At 35.1% G+C, this 26,526-nt stretch overlaps 1 long non-coding RNA gene across 1 annotated transcript in view; it reads left to right on the top strand.

Annotated features, from left to right (window-relative positions):
• Positions 1-26,526, top strand: part of LOC141491822 (uncharacterized) — a 130,355-nt gene that overhangs the window by 86,329 nt on the left and 17,500 nt on the right. Inside the window, exon 2 of the long non-coding RNA XR_012469781.1 lies at positions 17,886-17,984. This is a non-coding gene — a long non-coding RNA (uncharacterized LOC141491822). The remainder of the gene's footprint in view (positions 1-17,885; positions 17,985-26,526) is intronic.

Raw genomic sequence — 26,526 nt, 5'->3', positions numbered from 1 at the left:
AATTTACAACCATTTTTAAAGTTCTCAGCTGGGAGCTTCAGAGTCCTCCAGTACTTAGAGATCTTTAATATTCTTGTAGTCAATTAGATCAGAGTTTGACTTAATCATGCTTCACTTAACAAGGGGTTAAGTACCTTGGTGGGGAGAGGGTGGTAAAGGATGAAAGGAAATAGGCTGTGCTTCACTTAACATGGCTTGAGTATCCTGTATGGGGGAAAGGGAACAAAATGTGAGAGAAAATAGGATGGGGGGAGGGACACAAATAGTTCAAGAAATGATTTGGCTTTGGGATGACTGAGGAGGATGGTGTGTACTTGCAAAATATGTGTAATAGAGGTAAGGTAAGAAATGATCATAATTATAATTTGATGTATATTGAGACAATGTTACTTATCAAGCAATCAATCTGTGATGATACCTTGATAACAATATGAGCTTATCAAGCAATCAAATAATCAAACTATGATTGACCTGATTATAGTATTAGAGCAATATATGACACCAGGGGAAGGGGCACAAAGATTTTTAATTTTAGAGGAAAAGAAGGGAGAATGTGAATGCTGAGTAAATTCTATTCGAAAGATTTGACCAATAGAGGGAATAAGATACATTCCCACTTGAGTTTAAAAATCTATCCTAATATATAGGAAAGGGGGGCAGGGAAAAGGGAAAGATAAGAGAAGATGGGACTGATAAAAGGGAGGCTAAGGTATAAGGAAAATAAATTGAAAGTTAAATTTTAAAAGAAAAGTCAAAGAGAAAAGGGAATAAAATTTTGGTGAGGAGGAATAAGAGGAAAGAGAAAAATATGAATGGAGAAAGATAGCATGGAGGGAAATACAGAATTAGTAATGTTAACCATAAATGTGAAAGGTATGAACTGTCCCATATACCGAAAGTGGATAGTAGAATAAATTAAAAGCCATAATCCCACAATATGTTGTTTACAAGATACATATTTGAAGCAGAGAGAAAAAGGCAAAAGGTTGGGGCAAAATATGTTATACCTAGCTATATCAAAAAAAAAAAATCTTGACTTCAGGCCAAGATGGCGGAGAGAAGACAGGCACAGTTCTAAAGTCTCCTGATCTCTTCCCCATATATCACATGAAACAAACCTCTTAAAAGAAATCTGACCCAAAAAACACAGAAAGAAAAGCCAAGAGAAAGAACATCTACCTCGGGATTTGTCTCCAGCAGGAGCTGTGGCTGAATTCGGGTGGGTGAGTCTGGGGCCCAAAGGGAGGATCAGCCTCTATCAACCAGATGAGCAGCTGAATTGGAACCAGGAGTCTGAGGGCCCGAGAGCCGGACCTGCTGGATCAGAGGTGGGGCTGGACCACGGGGGCGTGAGTCTTTTGGGGAGCAGAGGTGCTGGTGTTGGAGCTGTCCCCCTGGAGATCCCGGACAGGGCTGGGGGCAGAATTCTGGAGCAGGGGAGCTGCAGACACCATCCCTGGGCTCCTCTGGTCTGAGTCCCATTACAAATCAGACTTCTCCCCTAACAAACAAATGCAAACTATTTCTGCCTCAGGCCCTGGTGTGTGAGCAGAATAACCAGCCCAGCTGAGGAATGACCTCAGGGCAGGGTAAAGCCCACCACTGATTGAAGGCAAAAGAATTCAATACCTCCAAATCCTCCCTTCAGGGAAAGGGAGAAGGCCTCATCCAAGGTCACAGACACTCCAGAGAAAGCAACCAGCACCTCCTACTGGCCAGCCAGAGAAACTGCCCTCAGTGAGTAAGGCCTTTAGCGAATCCCAAGCCCCTGTGAAGCAGCCCCTCCCCAATTCAGGTCTCACCAAAATGAAGAAGGGTCAGCGGAAAGGTGGATCCATAGAAAAATTCCTGGAAGGGAAAGACCCCAACTCAGAGAGACCTGGAACCTCTGAGGAGAAAACAATCTGGTCTTTAGCACAGAAAGACTTTCTTGAAGAAATAAGGAAGGAGTTTAAAACTTAACTAGAAAATTTGGGGGAGACAATTAATACCCTAAAACAAGAAAATAAATCTCTCAGATCTTCAAATGGGCAAATGCAAAAAGAAATTAATTCTCTCAAAACCTCAATTGGGGTGGCTAGGTGGCGTAGTTGGGTGGCTAGGTGGCATAGTGGATAAAGCACCAGCCTTGGAGTCAGGAGTACCTGGGTTCAAATCCGGTCTCAGACACGTAATAATTAACTAGCTGTGTGGCCTTGGGCAAGCCACATAACCCCATTTGCCTTGAAAAAAAAAACCCCTCAATTGGTCAAATGGAAAGCTCTTTCAAAAGTAAAATCGACCAAATAGAAAAGGAGCTGCAAAAGGTTAACGAATAAAACTCCTCTCCCAAAAAAAGAATGGAGTCTACAGAAATTAATGACTCCATGAGACAGCAAGAGTCAGTTAAACAAAATCAAAAAATAGAAAAAATAGAAGCAAATGTAAAATACCTCACCACTGACCTCGAGAATAGATCGAGGAGGGACAACCTGAAAATTATAGGACTTCCTGAAAACATTGAAGAGAAAAAAAGCCTGGACTTAATATTACAGGATCTAGTGATGGAAAAGTGCCCTGATATCATGGAATCGGAGGGCAAAGTAGTTATTGAAAGAGTACATCGATCCCCACCAGAAAACGATCTTAAAATGAAAACACCAAGGAATGTTGTGGCCAAACTGCAGAACTATCAGATAAAAGAGAAAATCCTGCAAGCAGCCAGAAAGAAAAAATTTAAATATCAAGGAGCCACAGTAAGGATCACGCAGGACCTGAATGCATCAACTTTAAGGGATCGAAGGGCCTGGAAAAAGATATTTCGAAGAGCAAGGGAGCTTGGAATGCACCCAAGAATCTACTTTCCTGCAAAGCCGAGCCTTCTCTTGCAGGGAAAAAGATGGACATTTAACTAAATGGAAGAATTCCAAAAATTTCTGATGAAAAGACCAGAGCTAAACAGAAAATTTGGGCATCAAACAGGAGGATCAAGAGACACATGAAAAGGCCAAAAAAAAAAAAAAAAAGGGAGGGGGCAGTAAAAGGAAAAAAATACAATCCAGTAAGTTGAAACTGGATATATCCCAGCATGGGGGGAAAAAAGAATCTCATAAACCTTGAGAAATGTAACTCTAACAGAGAGAATACACCTAGCCAGAAATGATGGACATTCATGACCTATCTATGAGACTACTGTCTAATGGCATGTAACTGGCTTTAACCCCACTTGGGAGAAAGACTCTAATTCTCAGGAATTTTGACTCTATCTGATACAATATACAGAACTAAAAGGGACAGACACTTAGAATTTTCTATGACTTAGATAGACTGATCTTAAAAAAAAACACTACTGCCCTAAAAAGGGGGACAGGAAAGAGATGGGAGGAGGGAGGGGATTGAATGGGGTAAATCTCATTACATTAAGAGGTACAAAAAAACCTATGGTAATAGTGGGGAAGAAGGGAGCAGAGGAGAAACAGCTGAATATTCTTCTCATCAGACTTAGCTTAAAGTCAACCTACACATACTCAGTTAACTTATAAAGCATCTAACCTTTCAAGTATTAAAAGAGGAAAGGGGGAGGGGGGGCAGAGAAAGGGAAGGGGAATGGGGGAAATAAGGGGAAATAACAAAAGGAAGGGAAGGGAAAATGGAAAAAGGGAAAGGGGAAAGAAAGGGGAGGGTGTGATATAGGAGGGCAAACACACTGAAGGGGGTGGTATTCAGAAACAAAATACTGGGGAATATGGATAAGGGGGATAAGGGGGAAAATACAAAAAAAGGGAAGATAGCACGGAGGGCAATAAAGAATTAGTAATCATAACCTTGAATGTGAATGGGATGAACTCTCCCTTAAAATGTAAGCAAATAGCAGAGTGGATTAAAGACCAGAATCCTACAATATGCTGCTTACAAGAAACTCAATTGAAGCAGAGAGATACATATAGAGTAAAGGTAAAAGGTTGGAACAAAATATATTTTCCTTCAGCTGAAGTAAAAAAAAAAAAAAGCAGGGGTAGCAATCCTTATCTCAGACAAAGCAGCAGCAAAAATAGATAGCGTAAAAGAGATAAGGAAGGAAACTTTATCCTCCTAAAAGGTACCATAGACAATAAAGTCATTTCAATATTGAATATATATGCACCCAGTGGGACAGCACCCAAATTCTTAGAGGAGAAGCTGAAAGAATTGCAGGAAGACATAGACAGCAAAACTCTACTAGTAGAAGACCTCATCCTCCTGCTATCAGATCTAGATAAATCGAAACATAAAACAAACAAGAAAGAAATTAGGGAGGTAAATAGATTGTTAGAAAAATTACATATGGTAGACGTATGGAGGAAACTGAATGGGGATAGAAAGGAATATACCTTTTTCTCTGCAGTACATGGAACTTACACAAAAATTGACCATGTACTAGGACATAAAAACCTAATGATCAACTGCAGAAAGGCAGAAATAGTGAATACATCTTTCTCAGATCACAATGCAATAATAGTCATATGCAATACTGGACTGAGGAGATATAGACCCAGAGCAAATTGGAAACTGAATAACCTCATTTTAAAAAATGAATGGGCCAAAAAACAAATTATAGAAAGAATTAACCATTTTATCCTAAATAATGAAACAACATACCAAAACCGATGGGATTCATTCAAAACAACTCTCAGGGGATATATTATAGCTCTAAATGCATATATGAATAAATTGGAGAAAGAGGAAATCAATGAACTAAAAAATTAGAGAAAGAACAAATCAAAAATCCCCAATTAAGTACCAAATTAGAAATTCTAAAAATTAAAGGAGAAATTAATAAAATTGAAAGCAAAAAAACTATTGAATTAATAAATAAAACCAAAAGTTGGTATTATGAAAAAACCAATAAAATTGATAAGCCTCTGGTCAATTTGATTAAAAAAAAGAAAGAAGAAAAACCAAATTGCTAGTATCATAAATGAAAAAGGTGAACTCACCACCAATGAGGAGAAAATTAAAGTAATAATTCAAAATTATTTTGCCCAACTCTATGCCAATAAAATTGATAATCTAAGTGAAATGGATGAATATTTACAAATATATAAGTTGCCCAGGTTAAATGAAGAAGAGATTAAATACCTAAACAAACCTATCTCAGAAAAAGTATTTCAATAAGCCATTACTGAACTCCCTAAAAAAAATCTCCAGTGCCTGATGGATTCACAAGTGAATTCTATCAAACATTTAAGGAACAGTTGGTTCCAATCCTATATAAACTCTTTGGAAAAATAGGGAAAGATGGAACTCTGCCTAACTCTATGAAACCAATATGGTACTGTTACCTAAACCAGGAAGAGTTAAAACAGAGAAAGAAAATTATAGACCTATCTCCCTGATGAATATAGATGCAAAAATCCTACATAAAATCTTAGCAAAACAATTACAACAAGTTATCACTAGGATAATACATTATGATCAAGTAGGATTTATGCTAGGAATGCAGGGTTGGTTCAATATTAGGAAAACTGTTAGTATACTCAATTATATCAACGACAAACCTATCAGGAAGAACCATATGATTATATCAATAGATGCTGAAAAAGCTTTTGACAAAATACAGCATCCATTCCTATTAAAAACACTAGAGAGTGTAGGAATAAATGGACTGTTCCTTAAAATAATTAGCAGTATCTATCTGAAACCATCAACAAGCATTATATTCAATGGGGAGAGGCTAGAGACATTCCCAATAAGATCAGGGGTGAAACAAGGGTGCCCATTATCACCACTACTATTCAATATTGTATTAGAAATGTTAGCAGCAGCAATTAGAGAAGAAAAAGAAATTGAAGGAATTAGAATTGGGAAGGAAGAGACAAAACACTCACTCTTTGCAGATGACATGATGGTCTACCTAGAGAATCCCAAGAAATCATCTGAAAAAGTATTGGAAACAATTAGCAATTTTAGCAAAGTTTCAGGTTATAAAATAAACCCCCATAAATCCTCAACTTTTCTATATATGTCTAGCAAGAAACAGCAGGAAGAGCTAGAAAGAGAAATCCCATTCAAAGTAACCTCAGACACTATAAAATATATGGGAGTCTATTTGCCAAGACAGACTCAGAATCTTTTTGAAAACAATTATAAAACAATTCTCACACAAATTAAATCAGATTTAAATAACTGGGCAAATATCAACTGCTCATGGATAGGTAGAGCTAATGTAATAAAAATGACAATTCTACCAAAACTAAACTATCTGTTTAGTGCCCTAACAATCAAAATTCCAAAAAATTACTTTAATGAGTTAGAAAAACTTTTAAGTAAATTCATATGGAGAAATAAAAAGTCAAGAATTGCCAGGAGCTTAATGAAAAAAAGTGTAAAAGAAGGTGGCTTAGCCCTACCAGATCAAAAATTATATTATAATGCATCAGTCATCAAAAGTGTTTGGTATTGGCTATGAAATGGAGTGGTGGACCAGTGGAATAGAGTAGGTGTAAAAGCAGGAGATGATTATAGTAATCTGATGTTTGATAAACCCAAAGAGTTTGGCCATTGGCATAAAAACTCCCTCTTTGATAAAAATTGCTGGGAAAATTGGACGTTAGTAAGGAAGCTACTTAGATTCGACCAACACCTCACACCCTTTACCAAGATAAGATCCAAATGAGTACAGGACATAGACATAAAAAACAATATCATAAGCAAATTAGAAGATCAAGGACTAGTCTACCTGTCAGATCTATGGAAAGGGGAACAGTTTATGACTAAGGAAGTGTTGGAGAACATCACCAAAAACCAAGTAGATGATTTTAATTTCATTAAATTAAAAAGCTTTTGCACAGATAAAACCAATGTAACCAAGATCAAAAGAAATGTAGAAAATTGGGAAACAATCTTTACAACTAATGATTCTGACAAAGGACTCATTTCTAAAATATACAGAGAACTGAGTCATATTTTTAAAACAAAACGCCAATCCCCAATTGACAAATGGTCAAAGGATATGCAAAGGCAATTTACAGATGGGGAGATCAAAGTAATCCATAGCCATATAAAAAAAATGCTGTAAATCATTAATTATTAGAGAAATGCAAATTAAAGCTTCCCTGAGGTACCACCTCACACCTCTCAGATTGGCCAGTATGACCAGGAAGGATAATGATCATTGTTGGAAGGGATGTGGGAAATCTGGGAAACTATTACACTGTTGGTGGAGCTGTGAACTCATCCATCCCTTCTGGAGAGTTATTTGGAACTATGCCCAAAGGGCAACAAAAATGTGCATACTCTTTGACCCAGCAATACCACTACTGGGTCTATACCCTGAAGAGATGAGGAAAAAGGGTAGAAACATTACTTGTACAAAAATATTTATAGCCACCCTGTTTGTGGTGGCAAAGAATTGGAAATCCAGTAAATGTCTTTCAATTGGGAATGGCTTAGCAAACTGTCGTATATGTATGTCATGGAATACTATTGTTCTGTTAGAAACCAGGAGGGACATGTTTTCAGGGAAACCTGGAGGGATTTGCATGAACTGATGCTGAGTGAGATGAGCAGAACCAGAAGAACACTGTACACCCTAACAGCAACATGGGAGTGATGTTCAAGCTTGAAGGACTTGCTCATTCCATCAGTGCAATTATCGGGAACAATTTGGGGCTGTCTGCAAAGGAGAGTACCATCTGTATTCAGATAAGGAGCTGTGGAGTTTGAACAAAGTACAAGGACTATTCCCTTTAATTTAGAAAAAAAAACAGATAGCTTATTGTCTGATCTTGTTACCTCTTAGCCTTCTCTTTAAGGATATGATTTCTCTCTCATCACACCCAGTTCGGATCAAGGTACAATATGGAAACAAAGTAAAGACTGACAGAGTGCATTATGTGGGGGGGGGGGAAGGGAAGCAAGATGGGGGGAAATGTAAAAACTCAAATAATATCTTTAATAAAAATAAATTTAAATTAAAAAAAATCTGGGGTAGGGATCCTGATCTCAGATAAAGTAAAAGCAAAAATCAATCTCATTAAAAGGGATAAAGAAAGAAACTACATCTTCTTAAAACCTACCATTGATAATGAAGCTATAACATTACTAAACATGTATGCACATAGTGGTATAGCATAAAAATTCCTAGAGGATAAGCTGGGTCAATTAAAAGGAGACATAAACAGCAAAGCTTTAATAATGGGGGACCTCAATCTCCCTCTTTCTGAACTAGATAAATCTAACAAGATAAACAAGAAGGAAGATAAGAAGGGAAATGAAATCTTAGATAACTTAGATATGATAGAGCTCCAGAGAAAATTTAATGGGGATAGAAAAGAATATATATTTTCCTTGGCAGAACATGGCACCTATATCAAAATTGACCATGCACTACAGCACAAAAAAACCTTATAATCAAATGTATAAAGGCAGAAATAATAAATACACACTTCTTAGATCATGATGCAATAAAATAGCATGTAATAAAGGGTTTTGGAAAGATGAACCAAAAATTAATTGAAAATTAAATAACTTCATCTTTAAAAATGGATGATCAAATAGCAAATAATAGAAATAATCAGTAATTATATCCAATAAAATGATAGTAATGAGCCATCATATCAAAATTTGTGGGACATGACCAAGGCAGTTTTGAGGGAAAACTTTATATCTCTAAATGCCTATATGAATAAAGAGTAGATCAATGAATTGGGTATGCACCTAAAAAAGCTAGAAAAAGAATAAATTAAAGATCCCCAATTAAATACCAAATTAGAAATTCTGAAAATCAAGGAAGAGATTAATAAAATTGAGAGTAAGAAAACCATTGATCTCATAAAAACTAAGAGTTGGTTTTATGAACATGGCAATAAAATAAACAAACCTTTGGTTAATCTGATTAAATGAAGAAAAAAGATAATTAAATTTCCAGTATCAAAAACAAACAGGGTGAACTAACCACCAATGAGCAGGAAATTAAAGAGATAATTCAGAGCTACTTTGCCAAATTGTATGCCAATAAATTGGATAACCTGAGTGAAATGGATGAATATTTTAAAAAATACATATGGCTCAGATTAGTAGAAGAGGAAATAAATTACTTAACCCCATTTCAGAAAAAAGAAATTGAAGAAACTATCAATAAACCCCCCTAAGAAAAAGTTTCCAGGTCCAAATAGATTTACAAGTGAATTCTGTGAAATATCAAAGGAACAATTGAATTCTATACTACATAAACTATGTAAAAAAAATAAGAGAAGGAGTTCTGCCACACTCCATGGTGCTGATGCTTAAATGAGGAAGAACCAAAACAGACAAAGAAAATTACAGACCAATCATCCTAATGAATATTGATGCAAAAATCTTAAATAAAATTTTAGCAATGAGATGACAGCAAGTTATTACTAGGATAAATACACCATGATCAGGTAGGATTTATACCAGGTAGGCAGGAATGGTATGATATTAGGAAAACATTCAACATAATCGAACATATCAATAGCAAAACCAACAGAAATCATATGATTATTTGAATCTGAATTATGCTGAAAAAGCTTTTGATAAAATACAACATCCATTCCTATTAAAAATACTAGAAAGTTTAGGAATAAATGGAGTTTTCCTTAAAATAATAAATAATAGCTAGCTAAAACTATCAACAAATATTATATTAATATAGGTAAACTTGGAGTATTTCCAATAAAATCCTTTTGAAACAAGGATGTCCAATATCACCTTTACTATACAGTATAATATTAGAAATTTAACTTTATACAATAAGAGAAGGAAAAAAAATTGAAGGAATCAGAATTGACAATGAAGAAGCAAAGCTTTCACTCTTTGAAGATGATATGATGGTATACTTAACCTCAGAAAATCATCTAAAAAACTCCTTGAAACAATTAACAAATTCAGCAAAGTAGCAGGATGTAAAATAAAACCACATAAATCATCAGAATTTCTATATATGAAGAACAAAACCCAAGAGCAAGAGACAGAGAAATTTCATTAAAGTAACTATAGACAACATTAAATACTTTGGAATCTACCTCTCAAGACAAACCCAGAAACTGCATGAAAGCGCTTCTCACCCAAATAACATCAGATCTAAATAAATGAAAAATTTGAATTGTTCATAGTTAAATTGAGCTAATATAATCAAAATGGCAATTATTAAATTACTTATTCAGTGCCATACCAATCACTCTACCAAATAACTTTTTTATTGAGCTAGGAAAAAAATAGTAACAAAATTCATCTGGAGCAACCTTCACAACCAGGAGTTCTAATAAAGTTCTCATCAAATTTATAAGGTTACAAGTCATTCCCCAATTGATTAATGATCAAAGGATATGACTAGATACTTTTCAAATGAAGAAATTAAAGCTATATATATAATCATGTAAAAAATGCTCCAAATCATTGCTGAATATAGAAATGCGAATTAAAAGAACAATGAGGTATCACCTCATACCTATCAGATTGGCCAAGATAAGACAAGAAAAATGATCAATGCTGGAGTGGTTGCAGGAGGATTGCGATATTGATGCATTGCTGGTGGAGTTGTGAACAGATCCAACAATTCTGAAGTACAATATGGAACTATGTCCAAAGATCAATAAAACTGTTCCTACCCTTTGACCTAGCAATTCCAATTCTAGGTCTATATCCAGAAGAAATTATATTAAAAAAGGGGAAAAGTCATATATATATTCCAAAATATTCCTAGAAGCTTTTTTTTAATAGTAGCAAAGAACTGGAAATTGAGGGGATACCCATCAATTGGGGAATGGCTAAACAAGTTATGGTACATGAATAATCAGGAATATTATTGTTCTATAAAAAACCATAAATGGTCAGGCTCTAGAGAAGCATGGAATGACTTATAGGATTTGATGCTCAGTGAAGGGAGCAGAACCAAGAGAACAACATACACATTAACAACAACACTGTGAGAAGATCAACCTTGAAGGAAGCAACTCCTCTCAGCAGTTCAGAGAGCTAGGACAACAGTATTAGACTGGCTATGGACATTGCTATGCCTATCCAGAGGAAGAAAAACAAAATAAAACAAAAAACAATCCTTCAGAATCTGATGAACACTTTATAAAAAATTATCTCTTATGTATCTCTTTCCCTTAATCCTAATTCTTCATTCTGAAAATGACTGATCTGTAAAAATGTTTATCAAAAATATGCCTGCACAAAGTCAACATGACTGTTCACCACTGAGGGGAGGGGGGGGTGGGGTGGGATGGGAGCATGGAAGGAAATTTTGTAACTTGAAAATATATATATATATATATATATATATATATATATATATATGTGTGTGTATATGGAAGAAAAATAAATAAATAAATAAATAAAGGATTTACCTTTTCTCTTTCTCACTTCCTCTCCCTCAAAAAAATGAAAAGGCAACAACATATATAATCCATGCTATAAAGAAATTTATTCAAGAAAAACAAACTGCCATATTGGACATGTTCAAAAATATATATGTCTTAACTTGCTCTCTAGTAGATGTTTCATCATTAGTCCCCTGGAATTATGGTTGATCAATAAAATGAACAGATTTCTTAAGTCATTTAAGTCATTGATCTCTTGAATGTTCTTGTTATTCTAAAAATTGTTTTCCTGGTTTTTCTCACTACATTCTGCATCAGTTTGCAAGTCTTCGAAGACTCTATGAAACCATTCTTTTCATCATTTCTTTTTTTAAAAAAGAGTCAAGCTATTTGGGACAAAACCTGTCACTTTGATAAAAACTGTTGGGAAAATTTGAAGTTAGTATGGAAGAAACTTAATTAGACCAATACCTCACACTCTATACCAAGATAAGATCAAAATGGATACAGGATTTAGACATAAAAAAACAATATTATAAACAAACTAGAAGATCAAGGATTAGTTTACCTGTCACATCTATGGAAAGGTAAGCAGTCTTTGACCAAGGAAGAGGCAGAGAACATCATTAAAAACAAACTAGAGGGGGCAGCTAGGTGGCACAGTGGATAAAGCACCGGCCCTGGAGTCAGGAGTACCTGGGTTCAAATCCGGTCTCAGTCACACTTAATAATTACCTAGCTGTGTGGCCTTGGGCAAGCCACTTAACCCCATTTGCCTTGCAAAAATGTAAAAAAAACTAGATAATTTTGATTGCATTAAATTAAAAGGCTTTTACACAGACAAAACCACTGCAGCCAAGATCAAAAGAAATGTAGTAAATTGGAAAACAATTTTTGCAACTAGCATTTCTGACAAAGGACTAATTTCTAAAATATACAGAGAACTGAGTCAAATTTTCAAGAAAACAAGCCATTCCCCAATTGACAAATGTTCAAAGGATATGCAAAGGTAATTTACAGCTGAGGAAATCAAGGCAATCCATAGTCATATGAAAAATTGCTCCAAATCATTACTTATTAGAGAAATGCAAATTAAAGCATCTCTGAGATACCACCTCACACCTCTCGGACTGGCCAATATGACCAGAAAGGACAATGATCAGTGTTGAAAGGGATGCGGGAAATCTGGGACACTAATACATTGTTGGTGGAGCTGTGAACTCATCCAACCTTTCTGGAGAGAAATTTGGAATTATGCCCAAAGAGCAACAAAAATGTGCATACCCTTTCATCCAGCAATACCACTACTGGGTATATACCCTGAAGAGATGGTAAAAAAGGGTAAAATCATCACTTGTGCAAAAATATTCATAGCAGCCCTGTTTGTTGTGGCAAAGAATTGAAAATTAAGAAAATGTCCTTCAATTGGGGAATGGCTAACAAACTGTGGTATATATGTCTGTGATGGAACACTATTTTTCTATTAGAAACCAGGAGGGATGGGGATGGAGGGAAGCCTGGAAAGATTTGCATGAACTATTCCTGAGCGAGATGAGCAGAACCTGAAAAACATTGCACACCCTGTGTACTCCATTGTACACTGCAACATGGGGGTGATGATCAATCTTGATGGACTTGCTCATTCCATCAGTGCAACAATCAGGGACAATTTTGGTCTATCTGCAATGGAAAATACCATCTGCATTCAGAGAAAGAATTATGGACTTTGAACAAAGACCATAGACTATTACTTTCAAATTAGGAAAAAAAACCCGTTATCTTATTATGTGATTTTACTATCTCATACTTTATTTTTCTTCCTTAAGGATATGATTTCTCTGTCATCACACTCAACTGACATCCATTTTCCCCTTACTTTTTTTTAAAATTAAAGATTTTATTTATTTTGAGTTTTACAATTTCCCCCCCAATCTTGCTTCCTTCCCCCACCCCCCCCCCCCTGCCCCTTACGTTTTTCTGTATGTGTCGATCTGCTTCAGGTGTATTTCTTGTAAACAACATATTGTAGGATTCTGGTTTTTAATCCACTCCTGCTACATGCAACTTTGTATGTGTGAGTTTATCCCATTCACATTCATAGTTAGGATTGCTATATGTATCTCCCACCATCCTTCTCCCCTTCATGTATTATTCTCTCTCTCTCTCTCTCTCTCTCTCTCTCTCTCTCTCTCTCTCTCTCTCTCTCTCTCTCTCTCCTACCCTTCTATCAGTCCCTTCTTCTTTTATATTTCTCCCATCCTATTGACCTATATGGAAAAATAGATTTCTATGGCTAAGTATATATACTATTCCCTTAAGTCAATTCTAATGGGAGTAATGTTCAAGCATTGTTTACCATCCCCTAATCTTTCACTCCACTGTAAAAAAGCTCCTTTGTACCTCTTTTATGTGAGATAATTTACTCCATTTTGTCTTTCCTCTCCCCTTGATCTTTCTCACCCCTTGATTTTATTATTTATACCATCCCATCAAAGCCAGTTCACACCTATATTCTCAGTCTATATATGTAAATTCTCTAAGATAGGGATAAAGTTCATAGGAGTATCATCTTCACATGTAGGAGCATACAATTAACCTTCTAGAGTCCCCTGTGATTTTTTTTCCTATTTATCATTATGCTTTTTTGAGTCCTGTATTTGAAAGTCAAATTTTCTATTCAGCTCTGATCTTTTCATTAGGAATGCTTGAAAAATACCCATTTTCTCCCTAAACAATTATACTCAGTTTTTCTGTGTAAGTGATTCTTGGTTGTAACCCCAGCTTCTTTGCCTTTACAATCATCATTTTCCAAGTACCCAGATTATTTCATGTAGGATCTGTTAAATCTATGTTATGCTGATTGTTACTTCATGATTATAATTGTTTCTTTCTGGATGCTTGCAGTATTTTCACCTTGACTGAAAACTCTGTAGTTTATCTAAAAAAAACTCTGCAGTTTTCATTTAGTATCTCTTTCAGGAGCTGACCATCAGTAGGTGATCAATGGATTCTTATAATTTCTGTTTTATTCTCTGTTTGTAGGATATCAAAGTTTTTTTTCCTGGATAGTTTCTTGAAATAGATTATTTTTTAATCATAGCTTTCGAGTAATCCAATAAATTTTAAATGATCTTTCCATCATTAATTCAGTAGTCCCTAAGGCCTGCTGTTGGCTTACCAGGGCATGACCTTGTGCATTTGTACTCCGTTTTCAATGAGACAGATCTTTCTTGACAATGTTTTAAATTGAATAGTACTGGAAAATTGTTTCACTTCATCCTTTTGCTAATTCTGTCACTTTTGAAGTAATTTTGAGCCATTGTTCTAACATTGTTTGAAGGAGAATTTGGGAGAACTCAATCTAGTCCTTGCCTTTATTCTACCAACTTGAATACATAAATACACACACACACACACACACACACACATACACACACACCAATAACTTTAAAACATAATTCTATTCTATCACATTCATGTACCATAAACTTTTTAGCCATAACCTAATTGATGGGCACCCCTCAGTTTCCAATTATTTTCTACTAAAAACAGAAGTACAATAAACATTTTATATGTAATTCATAGCTTGTTATGCTTAAGACTGATCCCTTCCTTGATATAATTCTCTTTGATTCTATCTTCTTTTTTTTCCTCCTTTCTCTTATAGCCTTTTTGAGTTAAATGTACCTTTTTACCCAACTTTTTATGTAAAGTCTTCTCTCTTTTGACCAACCCAAAAAAGAAAGAGGTTCAAGTATTTTATACAACCCCCCAACCTTTTTTCCTTCTTTGTAGAGACTTCAATTTGTGAATTCTGATTATTTCAGATTTTATTTTCTTCCTTCTTTTCTTCCAAAGTTAATAATAATTAAGTATTATTTTGTTGAATTAACATTTACTGGGACAAGAAGGAAGATAAGCAATCAGGAGATGAATAATTTAATAACCTATAATAATTTTGTTTGTAGTTTCTTCATATTCAGTCTTTATGTTTTCCATTTCACTGATAAAATATTTGATCTAAGATATTATTTCACAGATAAGCTTTACAATAATGTAATGATACGTTTTCTTTATATTCAAAATTTTAATAATTATTATTAAACTCACCATTTCTTGACTTCCAAGAAATAACCCTCTCACCATTATTATTGTTTGTTCCTTAGTAGGACAGTCTGTTTCGGTCAAGCTGTTATTTTTGTCTCATTACATTAAATATGAAGTAAAGTCCTGTCAAAACACACCAAGATAGATTGATTTGAATGTACTGAAAATTAAGATCTGACCTTAAAACTGTATTGTAATGAGAATGAAAAAAGTCAACAAAATATTATACCATTATAATTTCCAAATGCCTCGTTTTCCTAAGCAATGTCAATGATCAAACATTTAAAGAGTTTCCAATAAAATATTATTCATGAATGCATGTTTGTATATAGAGTTTCCAATGTGATTTGTATGATATATGTGTGTATGATATTTATGGCTCTGTTTTTATCCCAGGTTGAAGTCAAGCTTTAGTTTTTTTTAAAAACTTTTAAATGCTTCTATGTACTGCTTAAAAATAAGTGACTATAATCTGATGCAAGCTTCAGACTATATGACTATGAAGAGGGTGTTTAATATTTGCTGATTGATTGATCAGTCAATTGATTGGTTATATTATTTTGGCCTGTGTTGTCTACTTCAATCAATATGCTTTTTATCTTCAGGTTATGATAGTGAGAAAGGAGGAGGATTGGGGAACCTAAAGGTGATGTTCCTTTCTTATTTGGATTTAGTCATATTGATTCAAATTTCAGAGTGTGGGGGGGGAATGGAGGATTTAGAAGAAGATGAACTTTTGCCTAGGCTTATTGAAAAAGGGATCCACAAACGACACTGATTTGGAAACTCTAACATTTTTCTATGTCATGGTTTGCTGTGGATGGTTCCCTGTAAGTTTTCTGCTCACATTCCAGAGCCATTTAACAGTAAGTCAACTCCATGAAATAGATGATGGTCTGTCTACTGCTTACACCTGGATAATTCATTAGGAATGTAACAGCCCAATATGCTCTTTTTTCCTGTGCCTTTTTGTTTATAAAGCCAACAATTATAGCCAATGGAACTAAATGGAAAAACCTACAAGTTTTCTGGTAATAAGAAGTCTTTTTTTCCCCATTATTAAACTTCTCTGACCACTTTGAAAAATTCTAAATACTGTCACTCATTCATCTTGGCATCTGAGATTATGATTGATTTGATCTCATCTTTGTGCTCCCCAATTGATGGGAAAAACCAAGAGTCCTCCAATGAACACTTCACTCCCAGTGTCATTGCTATTATATGACAGAGCTGTAATTAGTGCAGTGTTTTCCACCTGCTTGCCCAGCTGGGCAAGGACTGCTTCTTTGGAGATGCAGTTATTTGTAAAAGCATTGAAAGGGCACAGCTTCTGATGGGAGACTTGCTCAGCAGTTGTCATCTTACCTTGTACTGATTCCACATTGTAGACTCCCAGAGAAGAAAACTTCACTCATTCAACTTTGATTTTATTGCTGCCTGTCTTCCTCCTCTCTCCGGATAGCATTCAGAGTGTCAGTTCCTAACAAAGCAACCAAAAGTATAGAATTTCTCAGCTCCTTATTTAATTTTCAAGTGGATGAAAGCTAGATATGTTTGGACCAGTTTCCACTGTAAAGGAGTAATGAAGTTGACATCCAATTCCTTGGCAAAATATACTCTCCAAGTCAATAGCATTCTGAAATGGATTTTATCCAATTGTGTTTTTGTGTCTTTAGAAAATCAGGTGACATCTCACAAAATATAACTAAGTGAATAGCTTCAACAGAAGAGAAAATTCATAGACAACTTATATGTAAAGCTTTGCCAGAAAAAAGCACATATTAGTTCTACTTATTAATGAGTGTAATAGGATTTAATGCGAGCCTAAACTTCATGCGTATAGACTCTCATTAGCCAGTCTTCACTATAGAGGAAATTGCCATAAAGTATACCTGAATGTTCCAGAGTTCACATGCTTGAGCAAAACAGTCCAAGTATGATATGCATATTCATAAGTGGCCATTCTCAGTGGTCAATTTCTGTTCCATATGATTACTACCATTATTTTTTTAATTCCTATGAGCAAAACATACAAAATCACAAAGAACAATACTATTACATAAAGGAATTAAGACCCAGTATGTTAATATTATTTTTGTTTTTGTTTTTGTCCAGATTTATGATCTTTATCTGTGTAAAGAATTCCTGATATAGGAACTTCATCCAGAAATGCAGACCTCTATGTATTTATTGTATAACCTTAGAGAGTTTTCTGAGGTACCAAGAAATTAAATGACTTGCCTATAGTGACAGTACCAGTATTTGTCAGTAGAAAGACTTGAACCTAGTCTCTCCTGAACTGCAAGCCAGTCTCCAGGCATTATACCACGCTACCTTTTTGGTGTTAAATAACATCTTATATTATTAAATGAGGCATAAAGAAATACCTTCTACCATGAATTGATTAAAATCTTCACTCTCCATCTGTCTCTGTCTGTTTGACTATCTGTCTCTGTCTTTCCCTCTCTCAAGTGCTCCCTCACATGTAATCAGATTTGATGGCAGAATGATGGAATGATATTTGCCTACCCTGATGAGACTGGGAACCCTTTGGAAGCAGGATAAGCTTTTGTAAGTACTATACAAAGCCAATAGCACTATGATTGCTAACACAGTTAACTTGAACTTTGAAACTGTGTTGGGTTTAAATGGCAAGCTTGTTTTCAATTAATTCCTCCTCTTCAATTAATTTTTTTAAACCAAAAGCACCATAGTACATCTCTGCAGGGTTGAACTGTAACAACTCAAATTGCATTCTTAGTAATGTCAGAAAAGGTTTCTTTGGGTTGGGTTATGTATATTTGAGAAGATCATGCTATTTTCCCATCTTATTCATATGAAGAATTAAAAAAAGAACAAGTCACTATCTTTTTCTCTTTACTCAAAATCTTACTATATTTTGAAAAGTAACTGATTTTCTGTTGAGACTCTAAATTTATCACCAAATGTATTCCAAGAAAATGGTCCTTGTTTTACTGCTTTTAATATTAGTCTGTTAAAATTATGATATATTGAAAGTTATTTTAATATCATGAAGGATTCTAGGAATATGGAGGAAGATGATTCTTTCAGGTAAGATGACAATGTCTCTCCCACATAAACCTCAGCAAATAACAGAACAAGACCCAAGAAAGATCACAGATGAAAACAGGATTTCCAGCATCCTACTGATTCTCATCAGAGAGATATAGCAAAAAATGGAATCAACTCTTGATATATTGCAAAGAGAAGAAGTTAAAATATAGACAAAGTCAGAAATCATAATGGATCCCCAAGAGATTGAGGAAGAATTTAGAAATTAATGTGGAGGGTGGTGGGGTCTAATTTGAGCCCTCCCTTTTGAATCAGCAGTAGGAGCAAGATCCAGCCTGTAAGCAGGAATAGGACCAATGGAGAGAAACCAAGCTCAAAATCTGAAGCCAAGAAGAGAAGTGGATTAATTTAAGAAAACATTGAAAAACACTAAATACAATAGAGAAATAATATGGGTTTTAAAAAATCCAAGGGATAAAACTAGAAAAAGAGTAATTCCACAACTATTGGCAGAACTTTAAAGAAAAAAATAGATTGGAAAGTTATTGGGGGGTATTTTTTCCTCTTTCTCTCCTTATTCCTTCCCATAGCCCTGTGCCAAATAGAATGCATCCTGGATGGCCAAATGTGGAGAAAGGTCCCCTCTCTCCTTGCCTTCTCTTCATCTCCTCACAAAGAACTGGCTACTCAGAAACTATCTGAGCTTCTTGAATGTTTACTCAGTTTATATGGAATGGGAGTCAACAACCCCATTCTTTCTAATGAGACCCAGGACATCTGCTCTGTCACTCCTAAGATTCTCTAGGTGCTATCATTGGCCCTACTTCTGTGTCCTACTCAAACCATTGGCACTGTCATCCAACCTACTATTACCTAAGGATTCCTGCACCCTTCAGGCTTCTGGGTCTTTCCAATCATCTAGAAGCTGGATGCTCTTTCGTCTGTTGACTTTCCCAACTAGTGGGTGTTCTTCAGGGTATAGCAGAGTGCTTTCCAGTAAGTATTTCCTAATACTTTTCATTCACAAAAACGTCCAGAGTGTCTGGAAGAAATTAAGCAAGAGATTTTTTTTTTTAAAGAAAATTAGAGGGGCAGCTAGGTGGTGCAGTGAATAGAGCACCAGCTTTGGAGTCAGGAGTACCTGGGTTCAAATCTGACCTCAGATACTTAATTACCTAGCTGCGTGGCCTTGGGCAAGCCACTTAACCCCATTGCCTTGAAAAAAATCTAAAAAACAAAAGAAAATTAGAAATGGGAGTTGAAGAAAAAAATTAAAAGAAGAATTAAAAACTCAGAATAGAAGGTAGAAATTCATTCTCACATAATGACCTCCCTTCAAAAAAGGATGAATCAAACAAATCAAGAACTGTGAGGAAAAAAAGAAAATAATTAGAATAAATTTTTAAATTGGAAAATTAAAATATAATATATAATTTCAAAAGCAGCTGAAGTGGAAAAGAAGTTGAGGAGAGGAAAAATTCCTAAATATTATATTTCAGAAAAAAAATCCCAGATCTCATAGAATCAGAAGACTATATTAAAATAGAAAGAATTAATAGCCTACCTTCTGAAAGAAACTGAAAACACCCAGAAATATTATAACACAAATCCAGAACTTCCAAGTCAAATAAAAATTACTTCAGGCAATCAAAAAGAGGTTCAAGAACCAAGGAACTACAGTCAGGATTGCACAAGATTTGCTAAGTGTCAACAACTACCATGTAAAAAAGAAAAAAGAAAAAACTTGAAATTTGATATTCAAAATTCAAAAGACAAACTGAACCAACAAGAGACCATGAGGTGACAAAAGGCAACATGTAACAGGCAAGTCTACCACCACCATCACCACCACCACCATCTTGGCCACCATCTCCTTTCAGAATCTAATGGTGATGGCCCAGAATTCTAAACCCAAAATCCTGGAAATAATGACATTAAATCATGGCATTAAGCAAGAGACATTAAAGAGAAAGTTAGCATCCATTTTATCACTAAATCAAAGAATATGAGACTTCTATCTGACTTGCAGCTAAAACCTTCCATATATTTGTTTCCATCATTAAAATAAAAACTCTTTGAAAGTTGGAACAATCCTATTTTTCTATTTGTATCCTCAAATCTTATCACATTGTTCTTCATATAATAAGTGCTTAATAGAAGCTTTTTTTCACCCATATATTCATTCAAAAGATAATGACTTTGCAACCAAGTATGATTTATTCTGCTAAACTCCACAGTGGATTTTTCAAGTATTCTTAATGAAAAAAAAAAACAGAGCTAAATAGAAATTTTGAAATATAAGAGAAGCAAGAGAAACCTAGAAAGGCATTTGTCTTTGAGAATCTGAAGGAGTTAAAGAATGAAGTGCTTACATTCTAATGGGAAGAGAAGAGAATCACAATATTTTTAAGCATTCAACAGAGAAGGTGAACTAGGACAGAAATAGGGTCTGGGATTGATTTTGTTGTTGGTTTTTTTTTGATTTTCTAAAAAGGAAAAAAAAGAATATATTAGAGAAGAATTTAAGGAAAAATGGACAAAATTTTCCAATAATGAAGCACACAAGAAGCAGCCTAAATTAACTCTGTGTGTGTGTGTGTGTCCACACACACTCACAAACATATTACAGTCAAGTCACAGATGATGGACCAAGGTTACATCTCCCCCTTATTATTCTAGCTGAACTCTCTGAAGGGTCCTGGAACCATTGGTTCATGTCTCTATCAGTGTTCTCCATATGAGCAATTGAGAATGATTTTAATTAGCCAGTCTTAAGAAATTTTTAGGAAAGGGGATTTACTAAATAAAGTATTATAATAAGAACAGTTGATAAAAAAATGCCTCCCCAAATATGTGACACTTTTTTGTAAGTATATATAGAGCCTATGAAAAAGGGGATTCAAATCATGTGTGTTCAACTACTGGTCACTAAGTCTTTTTCTCTAAGCAGTGAGCAGCAAAAACTGACCTGGACCTAGCTTAGATAAATTCAATGAATGAGCATGGAGGAAGTGACATCACTACTCATTTCCAACTTATCCACTCCCTCAAATACCAATCTTCCCCATCTTTCCTTTGGGGAAGGGAGAAATATATCACTCTTCACTCTGTACCATCATAGTTAATACTCTTTCTAAAAGCAATGTTAGGTTGGATTATTAAAATGATTTCCTATTGGATCCGATGAGGTCTCCAGAATTCTTAATTTGTCTTAGATAGTAAAGTACTACATAATGGTGGATGGGGATGGATGAGAATTAACACTTACAAGGTTAAAAAAATCCTCAGAGACGATCTAGCACAAGTAGTATGTTCATAGGAATATCCTCAAAAACATCCAACAAGCGATCATCCAGTCTTCATGTGACTATCAACCTGGATATCATGCTAAGGTAGCTCTACCTATGCAATTATTTTTCCTTCATTGAGGAAAAACATTTTTCTAATATCTGGTACCAAATCTAGTTTAATTAGAACTATCTAATTTCTCTTCCACATGATAGTCTTTCAAGTATAGTTTTTCTCCTTTCCAAACTAAACAGCACCAGTGTCTTTAGTCAGTCCTCATATGCTATGATCTCAAGAATGATCATTACTTATTCTTATCTCTCTCCTCTGAATATTCTGTAGCCTATCTTTCAATAGGCTCTTCTGAAAATATACATAGAAATAAATGTAATAATATAAATGTTTTATCTACAGTAAAATACTTCAATACTGTAGTCTCCTGATGTTAACTTCTTAATGTAGTCTAAGACTATATTAACTTTTTTGACTGCTATATCATTTTTGGTTCATATTGAGCTCACACTCCATTAAGATTATCAGATCTTTTTTTCATAAGTACTTCCTTGACTTGTAAATGTGAAATTATACTTCTACCATCTCTAAAGAAGATTTTAGAAAGCACTGAAAGTAGCTAACATATCCCAGTTGCCAAGATTTTTAGTACCTTGGGATGAAGTTCATCCAAGTCAGGTAGTTGTGATTATTTTCTTTCTTACCTTGTGTTTCAATTCTCTATTAGCTTTTTTTTTTTTGCATCAGTCTCCTCCAGGTCACAGCTGGGTCTCCTTGGTAAGTAAAACAATTAAAATACAATTTGGATATTTCTATATTCTCACATTATCAGAATTTCACCCACTCTAGGGGAGCAAAAACAAAATAAAACTAACCAAGTTTTTGTTATCTTTAGATTTTCCTGCCAGCCTCAGCTCATTCTGAGCATTAGTCCTAACATTATTCTGTACCACATTTTTGTATTCAACCTCATTCCCTGCCCCTTGCTTCCATCTCCACATCAATTTCTAAAGACAATCCTCTATTGCCCTTCTTATCAGAAGTGTTTCCTTTAGAATTTCATTCATGAGAGCTTAGCCAATTTCCTTGTGGAAATTGTGGCCAGAGGATCCTACCTATGTTTTTCTCTGAAGTCTTTGAAATCTGTTCTCTTTAGGATTCCTGAAAATGGAGGAAGCTATAGGCACTCTCCTAGCCTATCCTAACTTTTTCTATTCTATCCTATCCTATCCTCTTTCTACCCTCTCAAGCTTATCTTCTCTTCCTATTTAAATTCAAAATATGACTTCCTGCAAAAGCATTACTTAACTGCTCCAGTTCCTCTCAGATCTCATCATATTTATTGCCCATTCTATCAATTGACTCATTATTATATTGCTATGTAGTAGACCCTGTCTTATCATTATTTGGTTTTTGTGTATTTACAGCTTCAAGTTAAACTGTTTTGTTTGAGAGATTTATTTTACCAGTAGATGAAAAGTTCTTTAAGGCAAAGATGTATTTCCATATAGGTTTATATTTATAGAACATTTTAAAGTTAATAATTTCTTTAGTCATAGTAATTGTTATAGGCAAGTAGAACAAGTATTATCTTCATTTTAGGGAAAAGGAAATAGGTTCTAAGGTTATCATCACAAAATTAGCAAATGACAGTGACCAAACTTGAACCCATTTTCAAGGCCATGTCTATAATCCTGTACTGTTACATATCCCATTATGCTGGGTATATAGATTAAATGCTTAATTAATGTTTACTGACTCGAACTGAAGTTTAGATTCTCAATAATTTTTTTATAGAATGCATAACTTTCCTTTGCATATTAGGAGTCATACGTTAATTGAAATTCTAGACAAAGTACCTCTATTGGGTCTCTGAATAATCACAAGAATTCTCTAACTTTCTAAGCAGCACCTGTCGACATGAGGAGAAACAAGCTCGTTCAGAGTAACATGTCATTTCTGGAGAATTGACTTACACTTGTTTTATTTTTTCCCCCTCAGCAACATTCACATCTAAACCCAGCTGAAATGAACATTCTTTTTTCTGAGTTCACAGAATTTCTAAATCATAGGTTGGACACTTCTTGCATAATTCTGTGGTGTGTTTCTTGGCAAGCTCCAGGCTGCCTTTGCTGGATACATTTTAATTGAGCCCTGATCACATATCCTGTAACAGCTCATCATGCTACAGTGTCGGATGCACACTTTGCATTTGATATTTGAAGGAACTGACTTTTCTCTCCTCTCTCCAACTCACCAATTCCTTCTTTATCTCAAAATTACAAAATAGCAGCAGCTGAGTGACTGCCTAATTACTGATTTCATTAGCATAGAGCAAAATGTCATTAAAATAAAAGCAAATAGCACTGATCCATCACTGTCCTTCAGGAGTGGCAGATGATGGGACTTGGGGCAGATCACTATCTCCATGCTGGGGTGTGGCTGAAGAGATCAATATGGGACTGGCATCTTTTTCCACACTCTGCACACATTAAGATAATCCTTTGATTTGCAGCTGCAGCTACTGTTTGCCAAGCCTGAGATGGATTGCTTCTCTTTTTTCACTCTGCCTCACTCTTTTTGTCAAAATAAGACAGTCCATCTCCAATCGCGATATACATTTATTACTTGTTCCATTCATTTGGCATTTATCATTTTCTTGCTTTATTATTAATATAGTAGAATGAAAACAGCACTGGACTTGAGAGTCAGACTTTGCCTTGGGTCCAAATCTCAGCTTCCTCAGTTATGGGCAAAAGAATCTTAAGCAAATGCCAGAAATAATCTAAGCCCCAGTTTCTGAATTTCAAAAATGGATATGATAATATTGTTATTACTTATTTCAGAGTATGCTTTTTTGTTTAGGTTTTTTTGCAAGGCAAACAGAGTTAAGTGGCTTGCTCAAGGCCACACAACTAGGTAATTATTAAGTGTCTGAGACCGGATTTGAACCCAGGTACTCCTGACTCCAAGGCCGGTGCTCTATCCACTACGCCACCTAGCCGCCCCTTCCACTGTGCCACCTAGCCGCCCCTCAGAGTACGCTTTTAAGAATGAAAAAAATAACATTGATTCACTTTATATTCAGTGTACTTTTTTAAATGGTCTTGTGAAAACTCTTAAAAACTTTCTTCCAGCTGATTTAGAATTGGAGTTATCCCTATTGTGATTTATTCCAATTTCTGTATTTTACATTTTAAAGATCCAGAAAAGGGGCAGCTAGGTGGTGCAGTGGATAGAGCACCGGCCCTGGAGTCAGGAGGACCTGAAGTCAAACCCAGCCTTAGACACTTAATAATTGCCTAGCTGTGTGACCTAGGGCAAGCCACTTAATCCCATTACCTTAAATGAAACGATTTTTTTTAAAGTCCAGAAAAAGAGAGTAACTATTTTATTAATAATAATTATCATTTCTATAACTCTTTAAGATTTGCAAAGCACTTTACAAATATTATCAATCCTGAAATTAAGGGCCATTATTAGTGCCATTTTTACAGATGATGAAACTGAGGCAATATAGGGTAAATGCTTTACCCAGAGTTGCAAGGTGTCTGAGACGAAATTTGAACTTGGGTCTTTCTGACTCCATGTCTACCACTCTTTTTTACTGATCTAACTGCTAAGACCATGTTAGTTAGTGGTAAAGAGCAGACAGAGAATGTAAATCAAGGCTCACAAACGTCAAATCCAGAGCTCTTCTACTTGTATTATACTTATTCCCTTACTCCACATATTATGATTATACAAGATCACTTAATAGATGGAAACTATAGCTAAAGCTTAGCTCAATGACTATTTAAAATTAAAGGTATAAAGATGAGATTTAGGGATAAGAATTCATTATTTGGCTTAAAAACTTGAGAAAACTGAAAAGCAATATGGCAGAAATTGGACACAGACCAATATCTTATACCATTTATCAAGATAAGATCAAAATAAATCCAAAACTTAGTTATAAAGAGAGATATAACAAGAAAATTTGAAGTACAAGGAGCATATTACTTGACAGACTTACAGATAGGTGAACAGTTCATGAATAAATAAGAGATAGAAAGCATTGTGAGGTATAAAATGAATACATTTGATTATATTTGTATAACTAAAAAAGATCAGAAGAAAAGCAGAAAATGGGGGGGGGATTTTACAGACACTTCCTTAAATAATCTCATATTTCAACTATATAAAGACCTTTGTCAAATCTATAAGAATAGGAGGCTTTCCTAATTGATAAAGAATATGAACTAGTAGTTTTTCAGTTAAGAAATCTTGAGTCATATGAAAAAAATGCCCTAAATAATTATTGATTAGAGAAATGCAAATTAAAATAACCCTGAAAAAATTTTATATTTATCAGATTAGGTTAAAATGATTGAAGAAGAAAGCAAATATTGGAGGAATGTGGAAAAACTGGGATACTTAATTCATTGTTGGTGGAATTGTGAACTGATTCACCTGTTTTGGAGAGTAATCTGGAATTTTGCCCAAAGAGAGGCAGCTAACTGGCATAATAGATAGAGTATTGGCCCTGGAGGAGGACCTGAGTTCCAAACCTGTCTCAGCGGGCGGCTAGGTGGCGTAGTGGATAGAGCACTGGCCCTGGAGTCAGGTGTACCTGGGTTCAACTCCTGTCTCAGACACTTAATAATTACCTAGCTGTATGGCCTTGGGCAAGCCACTTAACTCCGTTTGCCTTGCAAAAACCTAAAAAAAAAAAAAACCAAAAACCTGTCTCAGACACTTGATACTTACTAACTGTGTGACTCTGGGCAAATCACTTAAC

This window comes from Macrotis lagotis, chromosome 6 (genome assembly GCF_037893015.1).
Source record: "Macrotis lagotis isolate mMagLag1 chromosome 6, bilby.v1.9.chrom.fasta, whole genome shotgun sequence".
Taxonomy (NCBI): domain Eukaryota; kingdom Metazoa; phylum Chordata; class Mammalia; order Peramelemorphia; family Peramelidae; genus Macrotis; species Macrotis lagotis.
Note: the sequence above shows the minus strand (reverse complement) of the source record. Positions and strands in the feature narration are given on the sequence as shown.